This window comes from Anolis carolinensis, unplaced genomic scaffold (genome assembly GCF_035594765.1).
Source record: "Anolis carolinensis isolate JA03-04 unplaced genomic scaffold, rAnoCar3.1.pri scaffold_9, whole genome shotgun sequence".
Lineage (NCBI taxonomy): Eukaryota > Metazoa > Chordata > Lepidosauria > Squamata > Dactyloidae > Anolis > Anolis carolinensis.
In genome coordinates, this window is record NW_026943820.1 from 7,761,966 (window position 1) to 7,786,224 (window position 24,259).

A 24,259-nucleotide genomic window follows, 5' to 3' on the forward strand; every position below is an offset into this window, starting at 1 on the left:
GAAGAGTCACTGACGGTACCTTCCGGGTTCGCTCTGGTTCAAAATGGGGAATCTGTCCAAAACAACATTACAACTTGCTGAAGGCTTTCATGGCCGGAATCACTGGGTTGCTGTAAGTTTTCCGGGCAGTATGGCCCTGTCGTCCTGACGTCTCTCCCACATCTATGGCAGACATTGATATTTAATTCTGGATTTCTGTGGGTTTGGTATGGTTGCAATGGCCATGTCCCAGAAGCATTTTCTCCTGACGTTTCTCCCACATCTGTGGCAGGCATTGATATTTAATTCTGGATTTCTGTGGGTTTGGTATGGTTGCAATGGCCATGTCCCAGAAGCATTTTCTCCTGACGTTTCTCCCACATCTGTGGCAGGCATTGATATTTAATTCTGGATTTCTGTGGGTTTGGTATGGTTGCAATGGCCATGTCCCAGAAGCATTTTCTCCTGACGTTTCTCCCACATCTGCGGCAGGCATTGATATTTAATTCTGGATTTCTGTGGGTTTGGTATGGTTGCAATGGCCATGTCCCAGAAGCATTTTCTCCTGACGTTTCTCCCACATCTGTGGCAGGCATTGATATTTAATTCTGGGTTGCTGTGAGTTGCTATGGCCATATCCCAGAAGCATTCTCTCCTGACGTTTCTCCCACATCTGTGGTAGGTATTGATATTTAATTCTGGGTTGCTGTGAGTTGCTATGGCCATATCCCAGAAGCATTCTCTCCTGACGTTTCTCCCACATTTGTGGCAGGTATTGATATTTAATTCTGGATTGCTCTGGGTTTGGTATGGTTGGTTGCTATGGCCATGTCCCAGAAGCATTCTCTCCTGACGTTTCTCCCACATCTATAGCAGGCATTGATATTTAATTCTGGATTGCTATGGGTTTGGTATGGTTGGTTGCTATGGCCATGTCCCAGAAGCATTCTCTCCTGACGTTTCTCCCACATCTATAGCAGGCATTGATATTTAATTCTGGATTGCTATGGGTTTGGTATGGTTGGTTGCTATGGCCATGTCCCAGAAGCATTCTCTCCTGACGTTTCTCCCACATCTGTGGCAGGTATTGATATTTAATTCTGGGTTGCTGTGAGTTGCTATGGCCATGTCCCAAAAGCATTCTCTCCTGACGTTTCTCCCACATCTGTGGCAGGTATTGATATTTAATTCTGGGTTGCTGTGGCCATGTCCCAGAAGCATTCTCTCCTGACGTTTCTCCCACATCTATAGCAGGCATTGATATTTAATTCTGGATTGCTATGGGTTTGGTATGGTTGCTATGGCCATGTCCCAGAAGCATTCTCTCCTGACGTTTCTCCCACATCTATGGCAGACATTGATATTTAATTCTGGATTGCTGTGAGTTTTCTGAACTGCATGGCCATATTCCAGGAGCATTCTCTCCTGTCGTTTCTCCTACATCTGTGGCAGGTATTGATATTTAATTCTGGGTTGCTGTGAGTTGCTATGGCCATGTCCCAGAAGCATTCTCTCCTGACGTTTCTCCCACATCTATGGCAGGCATCCTCAGAGGTTGTGAGGTTTATTGGAAACAAGGCAAGTGGGGTTTATATATCTGTGGAATAATGTCCAGGCTGGGTTGAAAGAACTCTTGTCTGTTGGAGGCACGTGTGAATGTTGCCATTGGCCAGCATGATTGTCATTGAATACCTTGCAGCTTAAAAGCCTGGTTGCTTCCTGGCTGGAGGAATCCTTTATTGGGAGGTGTTAGCTGGACTTGATTTCAACAGAACCACCATGTCAGGCTACACAGAGAAGCCATTGAAACCCACAAGCTGGTGGCAATTTCAACAGAAAGGAGGAAAACATGAAAATAAACAAAATGTGGCTACCAGCATCCAAAGACTCTAAAATCAGGACAATAAATAAAGAACAACACTCAGAAAACAGGGGAATTCCAGACAGGAAACAATCAAGGCCAGCTAACACCTCACAACAAAGGATTCCCCAGGCAAGAAGCAGCCAGGCTTTGAAGCCTTTCTCCCACCCTGATGTTAGTTGGCCCTGATTGTTTCCAGCCTGAAATTATAACTTAAAATATACAACAATAAAACAGCATATTATTATATATTATTATATATTATCCATAGTATTAAATTTAATATATGAGTATTATTATATCGAGGAGCCCCCGGTGGCACAGCGTGTTAAAGCGTTGTGCTGCTGAACATGCAGACCAAAAGGTCGCAGGTTTGAATCTGGGGAGTGGAGTTTTGCACCTCTTTGTTAGGTCTGAAAAAGCCCCCCCCCCCCCAATTGGCTTATACTCAAGTGAGAGTCCTGGCCAGCTTATTTTTGGGTCGGCTTATACTCGAGCATAGGACCCCCCGGTGGTGCAGTGGGTTAAACTGCTGAGCTACTGAATTTGCTGACCGAAAGGTTAGTGGTTCAAATCCAGGGAGTGGAGTGAGCTCCCACTGTCAGCTCCAGCTGCTGCCAACTCAGCAGTTAGAAAACATGCAAATGTGGGTAGATCAATAGGTACCGCTCCGGCGGGAAGGTAACAGCACTCCATGAAGTCATGCCGGCCATATGTCCCTGGAGGTGTCTACGGACAACGCCGGCTCTTTGGCTTAGAAATGGAGATGAGCACCAACCCCCAGAGTCAGACATGACTGGACTTAACGTCAGGGGAAACCTTTACCTTTACCTTACCTATTATTATATCACAATATTATTATTATTACATTATTACAATAGAGTCTCACTTATCCAAGCCTCGCTTATCCAGCCTCTGGATAATCCAAGCCATTTTTGTAGTCAATGTTTTCAATACATCATGATATTTTGGTGCTAAATTCGTAAATACAGTAATTACAGCATAACATGACTGCGTATTGAACTACTTTTTCTGTCAAATTTGTTGTATAACATGATGTTTCGGTGCTTAATTTGTAAAATCATAACCTAATTTGATGTTTAATAGGCTTTCCCTTAATCCCTCCTTATTATCCAAGATGTTCGCTTATCCAAGCTTCTGCTGGCCCGTTTAGCTTGGATAAGTGAGACTCTACTGTATATGGTGTTATTAGTAGTATTATATTGTATTGCATTATAATATCAATCCACCAACATTCTGTTTTCTGTTCTTGAGCTGAGAGTATAGTAACTGCTTTGGTAGACGTTGGTCAAGCATTTGGACAACGTGGTCCAACTGAGTTGATGGTATAGGAACATCGCTTCAACTCTGGTAGTCTTTGCTTCTTCCAGCATTTGTCTGCCTGTCTTCCCAAGAGATTTCTCTTTCTCTAACACAGTGCTATCTCCTATCTCTCTCCACCTTTTCCCATCTTTCCTCCTCCCACGTTTGTCGTCTTTTGCCACCACCTTCTCTCTCCTCCCTCTTCAGTCCCTGCCACCTTCTTCCTTTCTCTTCTACTCTCGCTGTTTGACACTGTGCCATTCTTCTTCTCCAGTTTTTCTATGCCACCCCCCTTGTCTTTCCCTCTTTTCCCCCCTTCTCTCTCCCTGAGCTTTTTTCAAGAGAGCAAGAGATCCATTGATGGTTCTTTTCAGAAGTCTGAACTGGTGGCTTCTCGGAGAGATTTTGAAACGAAGCCGGGGAGGACCACCGTTGTTGGCACACGACGGTGGCAGTGGCGCTTTCTGCAGCCACGCATGATATGTGGGCCACACACAGGACAGTGGCACAAGCTTCTTTGGAGCGGAAGAGCGGCTCACCTGTACGACAACACAGGTGGCAGCCAAGAACACTTCAAGGATGCTTCTTCATTTCACCTGCAAAGTGCGGCTTAGTAGGGAGGCCAGCTGCAGTAACAATTACAGCAGGAGCTTTTACCACTTCACCACATTTACTACATTCCACCAAGCCCGACATTTAAAATCCAGTAACTCACTGTGTTCATCACATTAGATTGGGTTCAAGGTAGAGTAGAGCATTCTTTCTGTATTTTACGAGGGTTGAATGTAAAGTAATGCCTCCACCTTCGTTACTTGGGTTTGGATGGGAATATTTCACTGGCAACGAAGGTCCGCATCGTGAAAACAATGCTATTCCCCATAGTAACCTATGGATGCGAGAGCTGGACCATAAGGAAGGCTGAGCGAAGGAAGATAGACACTTTTGAACTCTGGTGCTGGAGGAAAATCCTGAGAGTGCCTTGGACCGCAAGTTTATTTATTTCGTGTCAAAAGCATTGGTACAACAAATACATTTCAAATAATGGAAATAAAAGAAAAAAGAAAAGAAATCACAAGCAACTAAATAGTTTTGGACCAAAAGCGGGCAACAGCAACCGCATTGTCTGTAGCTTTAAACAACTCTTCCTCCGTACATGAGGCAGGGCATTGTGGGCAAGCATACATGTGCTGAGTTGTTTCCTCCAGGTAGTGCCATCTTGCCAGGTTGTCTTTAGATCTGCCCACTCCACTTCTGAGTCTGTTCAGGGACTTCCAAGTTGCCCATTCTTGGTTTGCCCCTGGAGGAAGACCCTCTTGGGGGGTCATCCAGTTAGAATTGCCAGGTTTAGCTGCCCAGAGGGACACCCTTGCTGTTGCTGGACCGCAAGAAGATCCAACCAGTCCATCCTCCAGGAAATAATGCCCGACTGCTCACTGGAGGGAAAGATATTAGAGGCAAAGTTGAAGTATTTTGGCCACATCATGAGGAGACAGGAAAGCTTGGAAAAGATCACGATGCTGGGGAAAATGGAAGGAAAAAGGAAGAGAGGCCAACCAAGGGCGAGATGGATGGACGGTGTCCTTGAAATGACTGGCTTGACCTTGAAGGAACTGGGGGTGGTGACGGCCGACAGGGAGCTCTGGCGTGGACAGGTCCATGAGGTCACGAAGAGTCGAAAACGACTGAATGAGTGAGACGACGACGATTTCAATAAATCAAATGCAGAAATAATCCTTAGAATGTGCTCTTTAACTACCACTATTCACTTTTCCACATCATCACCAGACAATTGGATACATTTCTGCCAACGATGAACACATTTTCTGAAGGCCTCGTGGAAGAAGTTGACACTCTGTTTCTGCAACCAGCGTCTCACAGGACCCATCGTGCACAGATTTTCCAATAGCCAAGCAAAGCAATAATGTGAGCCACACGTTCTTGTGCAATGCTTGAAATTTCTCTCTGAGTGATACGACAATCATCTTGAATGAATCTGTCAACCTTTTGCTTGTGAAACTCGGTGGTTGCTATCACAGGAAGTCCACCTCTTTGTCACACAAGTTAGATGTTTCCGCCTCAACATCTTTAAATTTACTCACCCAACAACGCACAGTATTCACATCAACACAATCACCATAAACATCTTGCATTCTCTGATGGATCTCCTTTGAGGTGACACCTTCTGCTGTCAAGAATTCAATGACTGCATGTTGCTTAAGTTGCATTGACCGACCATCTGCGCAGGGTTCCATACTTCGAACTTTAACAACACAACCATTCAATGCTAAGGCTTCCTGCCAAATGGAACTGTAGAGGAGAGTCTACTGAACAAGCCAGTACCTGCCACAGACCAGGACTTCCATCTGTTGAGGAGTTACAAAGGTGGAGGCATTACTTTTCATTCAACCCTTGTAGCATGGTGGCCAGCATTCTTTTCAAACGTTCACTGCACTTTGATTGTTGCAGCCTAGAATCTCATTGGCTTTCTTTAAGCTCTGGAAGATGCCCTTCAAGAACTCAATGGTGCCAAGCTATAATCTGATTTTTAGCTTTCTTGACTCCAAACCTGCCACTGATAAGGACCAACTTCTGTGTAGTCCCTTTCCCCCACCAGTCATCTCAAATTGCTTTCACTCCCTCTTGCAAATCTCCCAGGAAAAGCCAATTGCCAATAGATGTTTGCAATTTCTCCCCTCTGCATCCACTCCTTTTAAACTCACCTGTATGACTATGTATGTGGCGTTGGCAGGGACTCCAATGATGCCTCTTCTGCAAAGTGCCACTTTGAGATTCAAGAGCAAATGTCCTCTGCAAATAATAATAATAATAATAATAATAATAATGATAAAAGCCAAAATTGAAAAGTCAATGACAGATCCCAAATGTAGACTCTGCAAGGAAGCAGATGAAACAATAGATCCCGTCCTCAGCTGCTGCAAGAAGATCGCACAGACAGACTATAAGCAGAGGCATAACACTGTTGCTCAGATGATTCATTGGAACTTGTGCCACAAACACCATCTGCCTGCGACAAAGAACTGGTGGGATCACAAGCCAGAAAAAGTTACAGAGAATTAACACGTCAAGCTACTCTGGGACTTCCGAATTCAGACAGACAGAGTTTTGGAGCACAATACTCCTGACTTCATGATTGTGTTAAAAAACAAAGTATGGATTGTCGATGTTGCAATCCCAGGTGACAACAGGATTGAGGAGAAACAACAGGAAAAGCTGACGCGATATGAAGATTTAAAGATCGAACTACAAAGACTCTGGCACAAGCCAGTCAAGGTGGTCCCAGTGGTGATCGGCACACTGGATGCAGTGCCTTAAAGACCTTGGCCTGCACTTAAACACAATCGGCGCTGACAAAATCCCCACCTGCCAGCTGCAAAAGGCCACCTTAATGGGATCTGCACACATTATTTGCCGATACATCATATAGTGCTAGACACTTGGGAAGTGTCTGACGTGTGTTCCAATACAACAGCTGGCAGTGTCTGCTGTGGACTCATCTTGTTGTGTTTCAAATAATAATAACCAATAATAATAATAATAATAACAATAATAATAAGGACCTCATAAACTGGCATAAACCAGTTCAGGTGGTCCCGGTGGTAACTGGCACACTGGGTGCTGTGCCAAAAGATCTCAGCCGGAATTTGGAAACAATAGACATTGATTGACAAAATTACGATTTGTCAACTGCAAAAGGCCACCTTACTTGGATCTGCATGCATCATCCGAAAATACCTCACACAGTCCTAAACACTTGGGAAGTGTTCGACTTGTGATTTTGTGATACGTAATCCAGCATATATATCTCATTTGCTGTGTCATACTATATCTTTGTGTCAATAATAATAATAATATTAATAACAATAATATAACTTTATTTTTGTATCCCGCCTACATCTCACTGAAGGGAGTCGGAGTGGCTTACATGGGGAAAATTCCCACAACATAGTTAAAATGTGACACATTAAAATTCATAAACAACATCGTAAACACTATAAAACAAAACAAAAACAACATGACACAGTATAAAAACAGTTATCTACAACAATAGGCCATTTCCCTGGACCTTGAGCACCTTGGAGCACGTTTCGCGTCTCGGAGACGTGCCGGTTTCCAAGTCCTATAGATCAATAGGCACTTGTTGTAAACAGAACAGAAAAAATCAATGCGTGATCTTAACCACCTCTTCTATCAAGTTAAGTTTGATGCTGGGAAGAAGCAACAAGAAACTGCCCTCTGGTGCTTGAGCGCATCGTGCTTTTTAATGTGACTTTTCCATTAAATCCAGGACTTGGATGCAAACAAAGTCCCCAGCCTTGACAAACCAAGAAAGGCCCATGTTTGCTGTCACCTGCAGTTATTAAAAACGTGTAGATTTGTGCCGCACGAGATGCAGACATCAGTTGGGTTGAAAGGAAACCAGTACGTTTTTAAAATGGAAAGCAAGATTTTATTTTTGGGGGACACTCCAAGAATTCTGATGTTTACATCTCAGATCGTAAGTAACATTATTTTTTCATTTCTCTGTGTTGGTGGGGAATCTCACCTTCGAAACATTGAAAACAGAAAATAACCACATTGTATCACAACGGGATTTTCAAAAAATGTACTATGAAAAACAATGTCTAAATACAGTAGAGTCTCACTTATCCAACATAAACGGGCCGGCAGAATGTTGGATAAGCAAATATGTTGGATAATAAGGAGGCATTAAGGAAAAGCCTATTAAACATCAAATTAGGTTATGATTTTACAAATGAAGCACCAAAACATCATGTTAGACAACAAATTTGGCAGAAAAAGTAGTTCAATACACAGTAATTTAGCACCAAAATATCACGATATATTGAAAACATTGACTAGAAAAATGCGTTGGATAATCCAGAACGTTGGATAAGCGAGTGTTGGATAAGTGAGACTCTACTGTATACCAAAAGGAACAACATGGATGCATTAAAAGCCCCAGCAACCAGATACAGTACGACCCTCCGTATTTATGACATTAAACTGGATTGAAAGAGCCAGGTTCAAACATGGCTAAAGTTTGAAAAGTGCCACTTTGTGTTCCTTGAACAAATGGCAGGGAACACGTGCAACAAAGAAGAAAATAGATACTGAAAAAAAGAAACTCCTTACATATCTTCCAACAATCTCAAATTGGCAGCAAGAGTAATGATTAATCCTCTGTCATCCCATGTTTCCAGCAGCTTTGAATGTCCTGATGTCTCCCTTCTTATTTGTCCCCAGTTTAGTACAATTTTTGCATATTGAATGGCAAAAATAGTTGGCTCTCCATTAATTCAGGAAAGGAGAGGAGGAGTTCATCTACACGACAGAATCAATGCAGTTTGGCACTATTGTAACTGTGATGCCAAGGTTTTTAGTATTTTTTGCCAGGCCTCTTCCACACAGCGGTATAGAATCCACATTGAACTGAATTATATGGCAGTGTGGACTCAGATAACCTAGTTCAAAGCATAAATTGTGTATTATCTGCCTTCATATTCTGAGTTATATGGTTGTGTGGAAGGGCCCCCAATAAACAAATCCCGGGATGCTATCGCATGGATCCATGGCAATTAAAGCGGTATCAAACTTCATCAATTCAACAATGTAGATACACCCGGAGTTCCTCAAATTAGTAAACATATTTTCTCTCTCTGAATAGGAATGCAAAATAATAAACAGTGTAAGGTTAGGTAAAGGTTTTCCCCTGAGTTGCTGTGAGTTTTCTGGGTTATTTGGCCACCTTAACTTGTAGCACCTTAACTTCCTTCTTGTTTACAAGTTCCACTCAGTGCACTTTACCCAGCTCATTTTATGTTTTTATTGCTGTGTTTTTCATGTGTTTTACAATTATTGTGATTTTTAATGCCTTTTAAATGTATTTGTGTGTTTTTGTATATTACTGTATGCTGGTTTTATATCTGTAAGCCACCCCGAGTCCCTCTGGGGAGATAGTGGCGGGGTATAAAAATAATAATAATAATAATAATAATAATTATTATTATTATTATTATTATTATTATTATGTTCCAGAAGCATTCTCTCCTGACATTTCACCCAACTATGGCAGGCATCCTCAGAGGTTGTGAGTTATCATAACCTCTGGGAATGTGAGTTATCACAACCTCTGGGGATGCCTGCCTCAGATGTGGGCAAAACGTCAGGAGGGAGTGCTTCTGGAACATGGCCATGCAGCCCTTGAAAACTCACAGCAACTCTGTGATTCTGGCCATGAAAGCCTTCGACAACATATTTCTCCCTGACATTAAGTTTAGTCGTGTCTGACTCTGGGGGTTGGTGCTCATCTCAATTTCTGAGCCGAAGAGCCGGCGTTGTCTGTAGACGCCTCCAAGGTCACGTGGCCGGCATGACTGCATGGAGCGCCGTTATCTTCCCACCGGAGCAGTACCTATTGATCTACTCACATTTGGATGTTTTTAAACTGCTAGGTTAGCAGAAGCTGGGGCTAACAATGGGAGCTCACCCCGCTCCCTGGATTCAAACTGCCAGCTTTTTGGTCAGCAAGTTAATCCACTACGCCACCAGGGGCTCCTTAGGAAATTATAAACAAGTGTAAAATACAGTATTAAAACAAATTGGAGGACATGCACCAAGGGATATATAATAAACAGCCCTTTGAGACCATGACTATACATATCAACACATTTATTGTTTTTATGTGACTGTTCCTAATATCTCTCTCTCTCCGACATATCTCATGCGAAGAAGGAGATTGTTCATACTAAGACGATGCTTAAAGGACGGGAGCAGCCGGCTTCCCATCTTCTCATGCCAGCCTCCACTTGGTGGAGTAATATGCAAAGGAAAATGGACTTCTCATATTCAGCTCTTGCGCCTTAATGAAATGTGGATTTCTATTTCAGATAACATAACTTTGCCGGATCGTTTAATAACACTGGAACTTGTTAAGAGCTCAGCTAAGATGCTGGATTATTAAATAAAGCAGGAAGATATTTCCCCCCCCGAACAGCGGGGCTCCTCTGGAGTCGTTTGCCTTGATTTTATCTCATGATAAGTTATTGCCAAGGTTGATATTTCATTACAAGGGGGAAATGTTTGTTTTGAAAAGGCTGAAAAGAGAATTATGCTCTTAAAAAAAAATCCCCAACCCCAAAGATTTTCTTTAATGTGTTGTTTGCTTATAACTAAGGTCCCATCTACACTGCAATATAAAATCCAGATTAACTGATTTGAATTGGATTATATGACAGTGTGGACTCATGACATTAAGTCTAGTTGTGTCCCACTCTGGGGGTTGGTGCTCATCTCTATTTCTAAGCCAAAGAACCGGCATTGTCCATAGACACCTCCAACGTCATGTAGCCTGCATGACGGCATGGAGCACCATTACCTTCCCGTCGGAGCCGTACCTATTGATCTACTCACATTTGCATGTTTTTGAACTGCTAGGTTGGCAGAAGCTGGGGCTAACAGTGGGAGCTCACCCCACTCCCCATATTCGAACCACTGATCTTTCAGTCAACAAGTTCAGCAGCTCAGCTATTTAACCCACTGAGCCATCAGGGGCTTCATGTGGACTCATATAATCCAGTTCAAAGCAGATAATGTGGTTTATCTGCTTTGATAAACTGGATTATAGGTCAGTGTAGATCCAGCTTTAGTTTCACAACTGAGTTTCACAACTGAGCTAAGTTTCACAACTGAATAGCCAGTACTCGAGGTGAAGGAGAATAAGCCTTAGGCTCCTTCTACACTGCCATATAAAATCCAGATTATCTACTTTGAACTGGATTATATGGAAGTGTAGACTCACATAATTCAGTTCAAAGCAGATAATGTGGATTATCTGCTTTGACAATCTGCATTACATGGCAATGTATAAATGGCCTATCTTCCAAGAAAACTCTTGCATTGAGCCATGGCACTTCAAGTGGTGTCAAACTACATTATTTTGACAGTGCAGATGCACCATTTAACATATTATTTCCATGGTGTTGGAAACAGTTTGGACACTTCATATTAGGAACTGACACAATACACAGTATATAAAAGATATAAGTTACACAAAATCAACAAATTGATATACCATATATACTTGAGTATAAGCCGACCCGAATATAAACCTAATTTTACCACAAAAAAACCTGGGAAAACATTGACTCAAGTATAAGCGGAGAGGTAAATATCAGAAATAAAAATAGATATCAATAAAAGTACATTAATTGAGGCATGAGTAGGTTAAATGTTTTTGAATATTTACATGAAGCTCAAATTTAAGATAATACTGTCCAACTCTGATCAAATCATTTTTTTCATCTTCTTCAATGTAAATGTGCTTATGTATCCTTTTAATAATAATAGAGTGAAATAATAAATGTAATGATAATAATAAAAAATGCAGTAAAATAATAAATGTAATAATAAATAGAATAAAATAATAAATGTATTAATAATAATAAAAATAGAGTAAAATAAATGTAAAAGTAACAACAATAACAGAGAAAAATAATAAATGTAATAATAATGTTGTGACTCAGCCTTTCTGTGACTCTGATGGGGATTCTGGGATGCAGTTTCAAGATGATGGGATTCAGGTTCAGGATGAGTTTCAAGATGACTCTGATAGGAATTATGGGATTCAGGTGCAGAGTGTCCCTTCTGTGGGAGATGAGGAGCAGGGAGGCTTTCCCATGGGAAGAAATGATGTTGTTACTGATGATGGTTTTCAGGTGCAAGAAGCAGAAAGGGAGAGTAGCTGATAACACTAACAAGCCCTGTGGCCTTGAAAGCGATGATGAGGCCGCTTCTCTAGATCGGGCTAGTTGTTTGGAATTTCGGGGGTTGCGCAGAAGTCTCAGAATAGCAAATAAGAGGGAGGTCAAAGGGCAAAGAAATGCCTTCATGGTGTGCTATTAAAACAGTCTGCTGAGAGGGAAATCTTTGTCAAAGCAATTCCTTGCCTGAATCAAGAACTAAGTCTGCTTTCCTGTATAATCTTATAGCCTGGATGTATCCTTGTTTCTGGGACTTTGGCTTCATTTTAAGGACCTTGCTTTATACCTAATGTTTCCATGGATTTGTTCTTACAGCCTATCTTTTGGAACTGAACTTTTACCTTTTAAGAACTATCTTTTCCTTATTTCCTAATAAACTACAAAAGACTACAATCTGTGTGCAGCCTGGTGTCTTTAGCAAGGTGAAGCTAACCTGAGGTGCGACAAATAATAATGAATAGAGTAAAAGAATAAATGTAACAATACCAATAATAATACAGAAAAATAATAAATATACCATATATACTTGAGTATACGCTGACCTGAATATAAGCCCACCAGGACCCTTACCCGAGTATAAGCCGAGGAGGTTTTTTTTTAGTTCTAAAAAAGGGCTGAAAAACTAGGCTTATACTCGAGTATATACAGTATGTCTTTTGTGGCCAGATTTGGTGTGATTTGGTTCAGTGGTTTTGTTGTTTACTCCATGAGAATTACGCACATTACATCTATATATACAAAAAGGTAATGAAATTTTGGCATAGGACAAAACAACAAAACTGCACATCCCAGAAACACTAAACTTGGCAGCACAACCCCTCATCCATACCTCTATGTGCATACAACAAAAAGAAAAGAAATATAAAATCCTAATTAGAGGGAGAGGAATAATTGTTTTCCCAAGTTAGCATTGGATTCTCATCTCATTGGATTCTCATTGTTTTTTTCCTCTGGGCCCAGCTCCGCGTTTTTAGCCCTGTTTTTAACCATTTTATGCCGTGAGCTAACTTTTATAACTGTTCATTGATGTTATGTTTTTATTGATATGACATTGTGTTATTGCTGACCTTGTTTTATTGTTTTATTGCTGCTATTGTATTGTTGTCGGGCATGGCCCCATGTAAGCCGCTCCGAGTCCCTTCGGGGAGATGGGGCAGGATATAAAAATAAAGTTATTATTATTATTATTATTATTATTATTATTATTATTATTATTATTATTATTATTATCCAATTGCTGCCAGTTAGAAGGCTAAGCTCCGCCCACTTGGTCTCCTAGCAACCCACTCAGCCCAGGGGACAGGCAAAGTTGAACTGGATTATATGGCACTGTAGACTCCAGGCCCTTCCACACAGCTATATAACCCATTTATAATGGACTTAATGTAAGGTAAAACCTTTACCCTTGACCTTAACTACCACCAATTCCTCAATACTTTATTTCCCATACCATCATACTTCGCCACAGCAATGCGTGGCCGGGCACAGCTAGTATCTATATATATAAAACTAGCTGTGCCCGGCCACGTGTTGCTGTGGTGAAGTATGGTGGTATGGGAAATAAAGTATTGAGGAATTGGTGGTAGTTAAGGTAAAGGTTTTCCCCTGACATTAAGTCCATTATAAATGGGTAATATAGCTGTGTGGAAGGGCCTTGAGTCTACACTGCCATATAATCCAGTTCAAATCTGATAATCTGTATTTTATAGGTAGTGTGGAAGAGGCCTAAGTGAGGCCTAACTCTGCCTGTCCCCTGGGCTGAGTGGGTTGCTAGGAGACCAAGTGGGCGGAGCTTAGCCTTCTAACTGGTAGCAATTGGATAAAAACAATTATTCCTCTCCCTCTAATTAGGACTTCATTTTTCTTTTCTTTTTGTTGTATCAACCCAGAGGCATGGATGAGGGGTTGTGCTGTCAATTTTTGAGGTCGTGGGGTGTTTAGTTTTGTTGTTTTGTCCGCTGCCGTGATTCCATCACTCTTTTATATATATAGATGTCTTTGGGGGGAGGCTGGTACAGTTTGAGTGATTTGGGTCTGCTTTTCCCCATTAAAACAAAAGGATCTGGGAATTTGGGGGATTTCTGAGTCCCAGAAAGATGTTGGCGCTCTATGCCTCCCAATGGCGCAATATAGCAAAGGGAGACGTTGATGTCTCCAATCCGTAGGACAATGCTGTTGTCATCACATGGGATTTTTTACAAAGACTGGGGGGAGAAGGGAGGGAAAGATCATTACAAATGCTCCGCTCCGGCAAAGCCTTCTCCGACAGCCTCAGAGCTTAGTTGTGTTGATTTCTGCGACTAGGAGGGCAGCCCAGAGCAGGGAAAGGGCAGCGAGAGGCGGCTTTGCCAGCGAGGCCGAGATCAGAAGAGCGCCAGGAATGAAAGCCATGGGAAGAGAGCAGAACGAGAGGAGAAATATCTTCAGTGCCTCCTCATAATGATCGCTGCTCCACGCTTAATATTCCCCCCACTCTGTCTTTGACTCTGAAAGAAGCAGAGGGTCTTTCTTTTCCTCCCTCTCTAAGCATATGGGAATTCTGCTTTTTTGTCTGTCGAAGAGGCAAAGAACGCTTTGGATTGAATGCACACAAAATGTTATTATCACAAGGATCATGTCGCAGGTCATGTTTTTGGAGGACTCCAAGTGGCCATGATTAAGGCCCCATCTACAATATGGCAGTGTAGATGCATTTAATCCAGATCAATGCCGTTAATATGATTATTTTTTATATCTTGGTTATGTTTAGTGTTGTATTTTAATATGTATGTCTGTATTTCTTGAATGTTTTATTTGGTTTGTTATTTTTGTTCGGGCTTGGCCCCATGTAAGCCACCCCGAGTTCCTTCGGGGAGATGGTGACGGGGTATAAAAATAAATAATAATAATAATAATAATAATAATTATTATTATTATTATTATTATTATTATTATTATTACAGTATTATTATTATTATTTATATGACACATCAAACAAGATAGATATGCTGGATTTCGTATCACAAAATCACAAGTCGAACACTTCCCAAGTGTCTAGGACTGTGTGATATATTTTCGGATGATGCGTGCAGATCCCAGTAGGGTGGCCTTTTGCAATTGTTATTATTATTATTATTATTATTATTATTATTATTATTATTATTATTATTATTATGACACAGCAAACAAGATAGATATGCTGGATTTCGTATCACAAAATCACAAGTCGAACACTTCCCAAGTGTCTAGGACTGTGTGATATATTTTCGGATGATGCATGCAGATCCCAGTAGGGTGGCCTTTTGCAATTGTTGTTGTTGTTATTATTATTATTATTATTTTATTATGACACAGCAAACAAGATAGATATGCTGGATTTCGTATCACAAAATCACAAATCGAACACTTCCCAAGTGTCTAAGACTGTGTGATGTATTTTCGGATGATGCGCGCAGATCCCAGTAGGGTGGCCTTTTGCAGATGGCAGATCGTAATTTTGTCAATGTCTATTGTTTCCAAATGCCAGCTGAGATCTTTTGGCACGGCACCCAGTGTGCCCATCACCACCGGGACCACCTATACTGGTTTCTGCCAGAGTCTTTGAAATTCAATCTTGAGGTCTTGAGAGCGGCTGAGTTTTTCCTGTTGTTTTTCATCAATGCGACTGTCACCTGGGATGGCGACATCAATGATCCAAACCATTTCCCCCCACAACTGTGATGTCTAAATTCGTAAATACAGTAATTACAACATAATATTACTGCGTATTGAACTACTTTTTCTGTCAAATTTGTTGTATAACATGAAGTTTTGGTGCTTAATTTGTAAAATCATAACCTAATTTGATGTTTAATAAGCTTTTCCTTAATCCCTCTTTATTATCCGAGATATTTGCTTATCCAAGCTTCTGCCAGCCCGTTTAGCTTGGATAAGTGAGACTCTACTGTATCTATTTTTATTTTTTGAAATTTACCAGTAGCTGCTGCACTTCCCACTCTTGTCTTATACTTGAGTCAATAAGTTTTCCCAATTTTCTGCATTAAAATTAGGTGCCTCAGCTTATATTCGGGTCGGCTTGTACTCGAGTATATACAGTATGTATATTATGTATGTGTGCAGGTGTGTGGCACCTGACATTAGAAAACAATGCACGGATTCTGCAAATAGGAAGCGCCGTTCCTCTCCGAGACCAAAAAAAAAAAAAGTGGAGAAAGCTTCAGAAATTCCAAATGAAGTGTTTAATTATATAATTACCAAACAGACCGCCTCGGGTTAAATTCATTAGCATTTCACCGGATTGCTGTCACCGTGGCTCCCGAGTTCCTCCTTTGCTTCTGCTAATGGAAACTTGTCGAAGCAGATTGCGGCAATCAGGTGCCCCTCCTGGTCCCTTTCTGATTTGATTTGATATTATTATATTATTATTTTTGGCGATTGCCTAGGTGTTCTTGTGACTTTTTCCCTCTCTCTCCCTCTTCTCTATTTCTCTCTCTTTTTTTTTGGAGGCTGACACATGAAAGACAAAACCCCAAATCAACAAACCTGCCAGCCGGCCATTGTTGCCTTTGAAGAAACTGTTTCAATCACTTTGCGTTGTCTTTATGTCAGTTTGCCAGATGGCTTGGGTCTTTTTCTGAGGTCCTGTACCAACGGGACTTACAGAGCACTGTTAAAGCTTCAAAGCCGCTTTTTAATCTTCCTGAACATCACAGGGGCTGCGAAAGTGACTTGGGCTCCCTGAAGTCTTTCCTACAAAAGAGGCCAAGCAGGCCTGGAAATGAAAGCCAGATAAAGGGATTGCCGGAATAAGAAACAGAGGGAAAAGAGCAGTAGTTAGTCTTTCTTGTAGCCTTTCAAAAGAAATTCTAAGACAAATTATGGCTCTGGGTGTATTTTCCCCCCCTCTTCTCCTCCTCCTCCTTCTCCAAAAAGAGTGATGCAAGGGAAAGAGAATATTTTGACCCTAAGAACCCTTAACCTTGTAGGAAGAAAGGGACGCTAAAAACAATAAGCCATCCTTCCTTCTGTTTTAAACATCTTAGGAAAATGTTCCTTGCATAATTATCGCAGAAAGGCAAGACAGGGCTACGTTCTCCACTTACCTTGCCGGCAGCGGTGTTAATAATGAGGTCTTGGTTTTGATTTTAGGGGATGTGGTGGTTTCTTTCAAAAGACACCTCTTTCATTGGTCTGTCTGCGTCGCCGTTGCATCAGCTATTGCTTCCATTTCACGACGGTTGCATTTATTCAATCTGAAGATGAAGATGTTTCTTCCAGAGATGGAGAGCTGTCTGTTTGTGTTGCAACCCTAGGCTGCAGAGATACCTCAAAACCACGCTGGAGCCCCAGACTATAAGCAAAGCAAGTTATTCATTGAATAACTTCCAACTCTACTATTCTATGATTCTATGATTCTAAGAATATGCGAGGGTTGAATGAAAAGTAATACCTCCACCTCCATTACTTGGGTTTGGACAGGAATATTTTAATAAATCAAACATTGAAATAATCCTTAGAATGTGCTCTTTAACTACCACTATTCACTTTCCCACATAATCACCGGACTGTTGTGGTTCAGTCTGATGATGAAGGGAGATTTGGGTTTATGCAGGCAGACCAAGGAAATGTTGAAGGCTCTGAATTGCCAGAAAGGCCACAGGCTAGCAGTGAAGTAGAGGTGACTTTTCCCAGGATTCAGAACATCAACAAGACCCAGGTGGCTCTAGCAGCGGGTCAGAGGAGTCTTCCTTAGATAGGGATACAAGGTTAAGGTTAAGAGTTTATCGCCCCAGACGTTCCCTTAGGATAGCTGGTAAATTTGTGGGAACTCAAGGACAAAGGAATGCTTTCTTAGCCTGTAAGCATGGTTAAATAAGAGAGAAACGTTTCCCAGCTATTCTCAGAGAATGCCTGGGATGATGAACTCTTAACCTTAACCTTGTATCCCTATCTGAGGAAGACTCCTCTGACTCGCTGCCAGAGCCACCTGGGATTTGTTGATGTTCTAAATCCTGTGAAAGGTCACCCTTGTCACTGACTGCTGCTTCCCTGCTAGCCTGCAGCCTTTTTGACAATTCAGAGCCTTCAACATTTCCTTGGTCAGCCTGCATTTCTGACAATTCAGAGCCTTCAACATTTCCTTGGTCAACCTGCATAAACCCAAATCCCCTGTCATCATCAGACTGAACCACAACACTCAATGAGTTTCCATGGCCAATTGGGAATTTGGACTCTTTTCTTCAGACTTTTCATCCAAAGCTCAAACCACTATTCCATGCTATGTAAAGGTAAAGACTTTCTCCTGTGTCTAACTCTGGGGGTTGGTGCTCATCTCCATTTCTAACCCGAAGAGCCGGCATTGTCCATAGACGCCTCCAAGGTCATGTAGCCATGGTCATGACTGCATGGAGCGCCATTACCTTCCCACCGGAGTGGTACCTATTAATCTACTCACATTTGCATGTTTTTGAACTGCTAGGTTGGCAGAAGCTGGGACTAATAGTGGGAGCTCACTCCGCTTCCCGGAATTGAACCACCGACCTTTTGGTCAGCAAGTTCAGCAGTTCAGCGGTTTAATCCGCTGTGCCATCGGGGGTTCCACATATAGACATAGATGTAGCAAATTCACAAAGGATTAAACGTTTGAACATGGATGGAAATCATTACAGACATCCAGATGTACCCTGTTTCCCCTAAAATAAGACATCCCCAGAAAATAAGACCTGGTAGAGGTTTTGCTGAATAAGGCCTCGCCCGAAAGTAAGACCTAGCAAAGTTTTTGTTTGGAAGCATGCCCGCCGAACAGAACACCAGAGCATGCAGGTTTGGTAAATGTATGTACCATAGATTGTTGTACATGGAAATAATGGTAGTAAGAAGAAATTCTTGATAGGATTCACAGTTTGTCTGGTTATGCTGCTTTGTGATGACAACTACTGTACAGTATATAATAAATGTTCATTTTTTTGTTCAACAATAAATGTGAATTCTTCTTCATGGAAAAATAAGAAAATAAGACCTAGAGCATCTTGGGGAGCAAAAATTAATTTAAGACACTGTCTTATTTTCGGGGAAACACAGTAGAGTTGCAACTCAGGGCATCCTTTGCTATAATGCAGGATAACAAAATCAGGATGTGAAATGTTGAAAAGCAGGAAAATGAGGAAAATGTTTTGGGAGGCAAACAAATTTATCTTTAGCTGATGGCAGAAGCATCCAGCATGGAAAACCTCCTCATTCCTTATGGCAGATGACGCAACCGAGAATGGCTTACTCCGGAACACAACCCCCTTGGACTCACGAGGCTTTGATATAACAAACACAGCAATGCCTCGCAGTGTAAAGCCTGGGGCCGTTTGTACCGAAGGAGGCAATTTCTCTGATATCCTCATTCTCCCTGGGAGCTCGAAGTGCCAGCCTTACCACCCTTTGGCCAGTGCATATCTCCCATCTCGGCCAGCCTTACTCGAATTTGTTCCTCTTTCTCTTTCATTTCTCTGGGTGGTCCTTGGGCTTTTGATGGGAGAGGCACCTTGTTTGACAGCCGGGTTGACAGGAGGTGATCCGACTTCCTGAAGCCACAGATCCTGTAAACCTATTTGTTCAGCCGGCACTGTTTTTCTACACGTTGCAGTTACTAAGTGAGGAGAAGACTTCTTTGATGTAAGAGCATTGAATTTGCAGCCGAGATAAAAGGCCTCCGTCCTTGTTCCTCCCATGCCAAAATATGATGAAGTTCTAAGTATCTTTGCCAGACAAATCTTATTCAGGAAACTTACCTCATCCTGCCCTGAAAGCCATGTTGTCAACTGGATTAGTTACCCTTCCTTCACATGCTCCAGCAATTTGTTTGAAGCCACAAAGTCATCACAGCTGAGGAATGAGTAACTCAAAGCTGAGATTTCTCCCTCCATCCCGGCCATTGCATGCCGGTGACTCCAGTTCCACAATGTTGTGAATCTACTCCAAATTTCAGTCTGAGTTTGATTAGAGCTATGCAATGGGCTGAACCTATTGTGGGGAGAGGACTCAGCACCATGGATAGCTCCTTTGGCTTTCGACTGAAAAGTCAGTACAGATTCACTGCTCCATTGATGTTGAAGTTAGGGGCATAGGACCTCCATGAAAGGAAAAAACAATGAATTATTCAATAGGAGGGTTGTTGTGTGTTTTCCGGACTGTATGGCCATGTTCCAGAAGTATTCTCTCCTGACGTTTTGCCCACATCTATGGCAGGCATCTTCAGAGGTTGTGAAGTCTGCTGGAAACTAGGCAAGTGGAATTTTTATAAATATATTTTAATAAATCGAATGTAGAAATAATCCTTAGAATGTGCTCTTTAACTACCACTATTCATTTTTCCACATCATCACCAGACAATTGGATACATTTTTGCCAAGCATGAACAAGTTTTCTGAAGCCGTCACGGAAGAAGTCGACACTCTGTTTCTGCAACCAGCGTCTCACGGTTCTCTCAACGTCTTCATCAGAAGCATAATGATGTCCCCGCAGATCTTCTTTCATTATCGGGAACAGATGAAAGTCAGATGGTGCTAAATCTGGACTGTATGCAGGATGCTATCAGGAATTCTGTTGTAGCTCAGCCGTCACGATCTGCCCTTCCCCAGGAGATGGAGTTTGAATCAGAGTACTTGGATCAAAGCCCAATGGCTTTGCAGGTGCCCGAAGTTGTGCTTACAGAGGATCTATTAATTGGAGAACATTCCGATGTTCAGTTAAGGTTGGTTTCGCCAGATGTTGTTGCAGAGGAGGATGTTGCTTTTGATAAGAGAGAGTCTTTCGCAAAGGAAAGGAGTCGAAGGGGCGTGAGACGAAGTCAGTGCTTGGCTCTCAGGCACACTAATGAGTAACTTTCCTATGTGAAGTTCTGCATGTCCTAATTCTCACTGTCTTGTAGCCTTAAGAACTCCTTAAAGGTGCCTCACTTTCTGTTCTCGTTGCAGTGTTAACTTTGCCATCCATGGAAGAGGAATCTATGTTCTAGTACCTTGGTCCTTGCCTTGTTCCCGTGCCTCGTTTCATGACTTCCAAGCCGAGTTCATGCCTTGTGACTCTCGAGTATACCTTGCCTTGCTAACCTCGGTTCTACGATTCCTTGGTGGTTGCTTTCCATGTGGAGTACAGTTTGTGGATTTCCAGCATCTTGTTCCTGTTCCTTGCGACTTCTGGCTGATCCTGTTTGGACGGTGTTTACAGACTAACTCTAGCTTCTTGGTGGAACTAACGTGTTCCATTTGTGGATTACAATATTGAAGGGCTTTATTGGACTTGCTTCTGAACAGTTAAGGACATTATATTATGGACTATTTGTCAGAGTAATTTGCAGCACAGCAGTAGATGGAGTCAGTGGAATAGATGCTATTTGCTTCTGAACAGTTAAGGACATTATATTATGGACTATTTGTCAGAGTAATTTGCAGCACAGCAGTAGATGGAGTCAGTGGAATAGAGAACGAAGAGACATCAGAGATGATGGTAAAACTATATACAAGTTTTATTGAAAGCAGTAAAAAGACAAACAGACTTGCAGACAAACACAGGACTCTCACTCTAGCAGACAGCAGAACAGAACTAAACTGATGTAATCAGTAAAGCATACACACTTGTGTCTGGACACTCCCCAGTTCCAGCCACACATACTGATTGCATCATCCAGAGTGTACTATAGTCTGTAAAGAGTTAATTACTGAGAAGCTTTACAGACTATAGTACACTCTGGATGATGCAATCAGTATGCAATACAAACCAAGACACAAATTGTATTTAAACACTATCAATACACAAATCCCACATTAACACTATTAACTCTATTGACTTTAAATGCTATTTGCTTGCATATATGTATATCCTTCAATAAACCGCTTTGCTTATGACCCTGGTTCCAGTGTGGTTTTCAAGCTACCCTCGCAACCTTGGGGTGTAACAAATTCCATGATTGCATGTTGCTTAAGTTGCATTGACTGACCATCTGCTCAGGGTTCCATACTTTGCACTTCTGGAACATGGCCATACAGCCCAGAAAACACACAACAACCCTGTGATTCCAGCCTTGAAAGCTTTCGACAACATATTCGATAGGAATTTCTATTAGCACAATTCTATGATCCGTTTCCACTGGCACTGGCTGACAAAGAGTCATAAAATCCAGGTTATAAAATTTCAACTCCATTAGTAACAGAAAAAAAGTACCTGTTGCTTTCAAAACACCGAATTTCTCAAAAACTGCTTTGATGTTTATACCAGGCTTGAAAGGAGCTTTCCAAGGTGTTCAAAGTCACCCCCAATGGTTTCAGCACCTTGGATAGCTCCTTTCATATGTGTCCAAGGATGAATGGTAGGTAGTTCATGGCATGGTCTTCTAAAGCAGCAGTCTTGATTTAGGTTTCAGACACAGTCACAGACCGTTGTTAGGTTGGAAACAACTCAAAGCTGTCCTAGATAAGGGAAGCTAAGGCACGGCAGTCAAATAGACAAAATCCTCATAGCATTCTCGCCTTTGTGAGTCCGTTTGCAAGGAAGAGAGACATCTGTGAGTCAAGCAATGTTGTCAGTCAGTCGGAAGGTTTGCAAGTCAAGCAGGATTGTCAGTGAGTCCAACAGTCAGTTTCAGGAATCTAAAGCAGTAATGTAAGAAAGCCAAGCCAGAGCTGAAAATCTGGCAATTGTTTCCAGCAGGAAGCTCCATTTGGATAATTTCAACAGAAAGAAGGAAATCATGAAAATGAACAAAATCTGGCTACCAGTATTAAAAATAACTCTAAAATCAGGACAGTAAATAAAGATCAACACTCTGAAAAAAGGGGTGAAACAATCAGGGGCAGCTAACACCTCCCAACAAAGGATTCCCCCAGGCAGGAAGCAGCCAGGCTTTGAAGCTACAAGGCTTTTCATTTCCACTTACATACAACAGACAAGAATTCTTTCTCCCACCCTGGACGTTCCACAGATATATAAACCTCACTTGCATAGTTTCCAATGTATAGTAGAGTCTCATTTATCCAACATTCGCTTATCCAGCGTTCTGGATTACTTATCCAGTTTCACTTATCCAACATTCGCTTATCCAACATTCTGGATTATCCAACGCAGTCTACCTGTTAGTAGTCAGTGTTTTGTATTCAATCTTTTCAATACATTGTGATGTTTTGATGCTAAATTTGTAAATACAGTAATTACTATATAACATTGATGGTGCTTATACAAATTAAGCACCAAAACATCATGTTTTACAACAAATTGGGCAGAAAAAGCAGTTCAATACACAGCAATATATAACATTGCTGTGTATTGAACTGCTTTTTCTGTCAAATTTGTTGTATAACATGAAGTTTTGGTGCTTAATTTGTAAAATCATAACCTAATTTGATGTTTAATATGCTTTTTCCTTAATCCCTCCTTATTATCCAAGATATTCGCTTATCCAAGCTTCTGCCGGCCCATTTACGTTGGATAAATGAGACTCTACTGTACCTCACAACCTCTGAGGATGCCTACCATAAATGTGGGCAAAATGTCAGGAGACAATGCTTCTGGTGCATAGCCATAACAACAGCGACAGCAGCAGCAACAACAACAACACTTTATTTTTCCATTTCCCAGTTTTTTGTGGTAAAATTAGGTGCCTCAGCTTATATTCAGGTCGGCTTATACTCGAGTATATACAGTAATTTGCTTCTCCGTTCCTCTATTTCAGGTGTCTCCTCAGATTCTTAATATTTCGCATAGGTGATTCTGGCAGCGGTATTCATATATGTAAATAGAATGTCTTTGTTCAAGCCAAGGGTCAGATGCAACTATCTTTTGGGTTATTATCATTATTAACTTCATTTCTATCCTGCTCTTCTCACCCCGTAGGGGACTCAGAGCGGCATACAACATACATCTAGGCAAAAATTCAATGCATTATACAAAGCAAATGAAACATAACATAAAATCAATAGAAACAATCAACATATAAATACAATTTAAAATAATTAACATTAAGATATTTAAACAAAAACAGCATCTAGATAAACACTATTAGACCCTTCCCCCATCCTTAGGTTGCTTAGGTTAACAATGAGCAGGGCTATTTTTTAATGGTCGGGTGCTCACTCCGACACAGGCTGGTTTCGAACTCATGACCTCTTGGTCATAGTGATTTATTGCCGCTGACTACTAACCAAGTTACTTCGGCGTTCCAGAAATTCTCCTCCTTTCTTGTCTCCTTTTAGTAATGTATTCCCGCACTACATCCACGATATGGATGGATGTAATATACAGCCTTCTTTTGATAATTAACACCAACCCATGTTATTAACCCACAAAAGAAACCAGT

At 41.4% G+C, this 24,259-nt stretch overlaps 1 long non-coding RNA gene across 1 annotated transcript; it reads left to right on the forward strand.

Moving 5' to 3' along the window:
* Positions 1-21: 21 nt before the first annotated feature.
* Positions 22-21,815, forward strand: LOC134293627 (uncharacterized). The gene is made up of 2 exons (XR_010000578.1): positions 22-112; positions 20,886-21,815. It is a non-coding gene; the product is annotated as an uncharacterized LOC134293627 (long non-coding RNA).
* Positions 21,816-24,259: the final 2,444 nt, after the last annotated feature.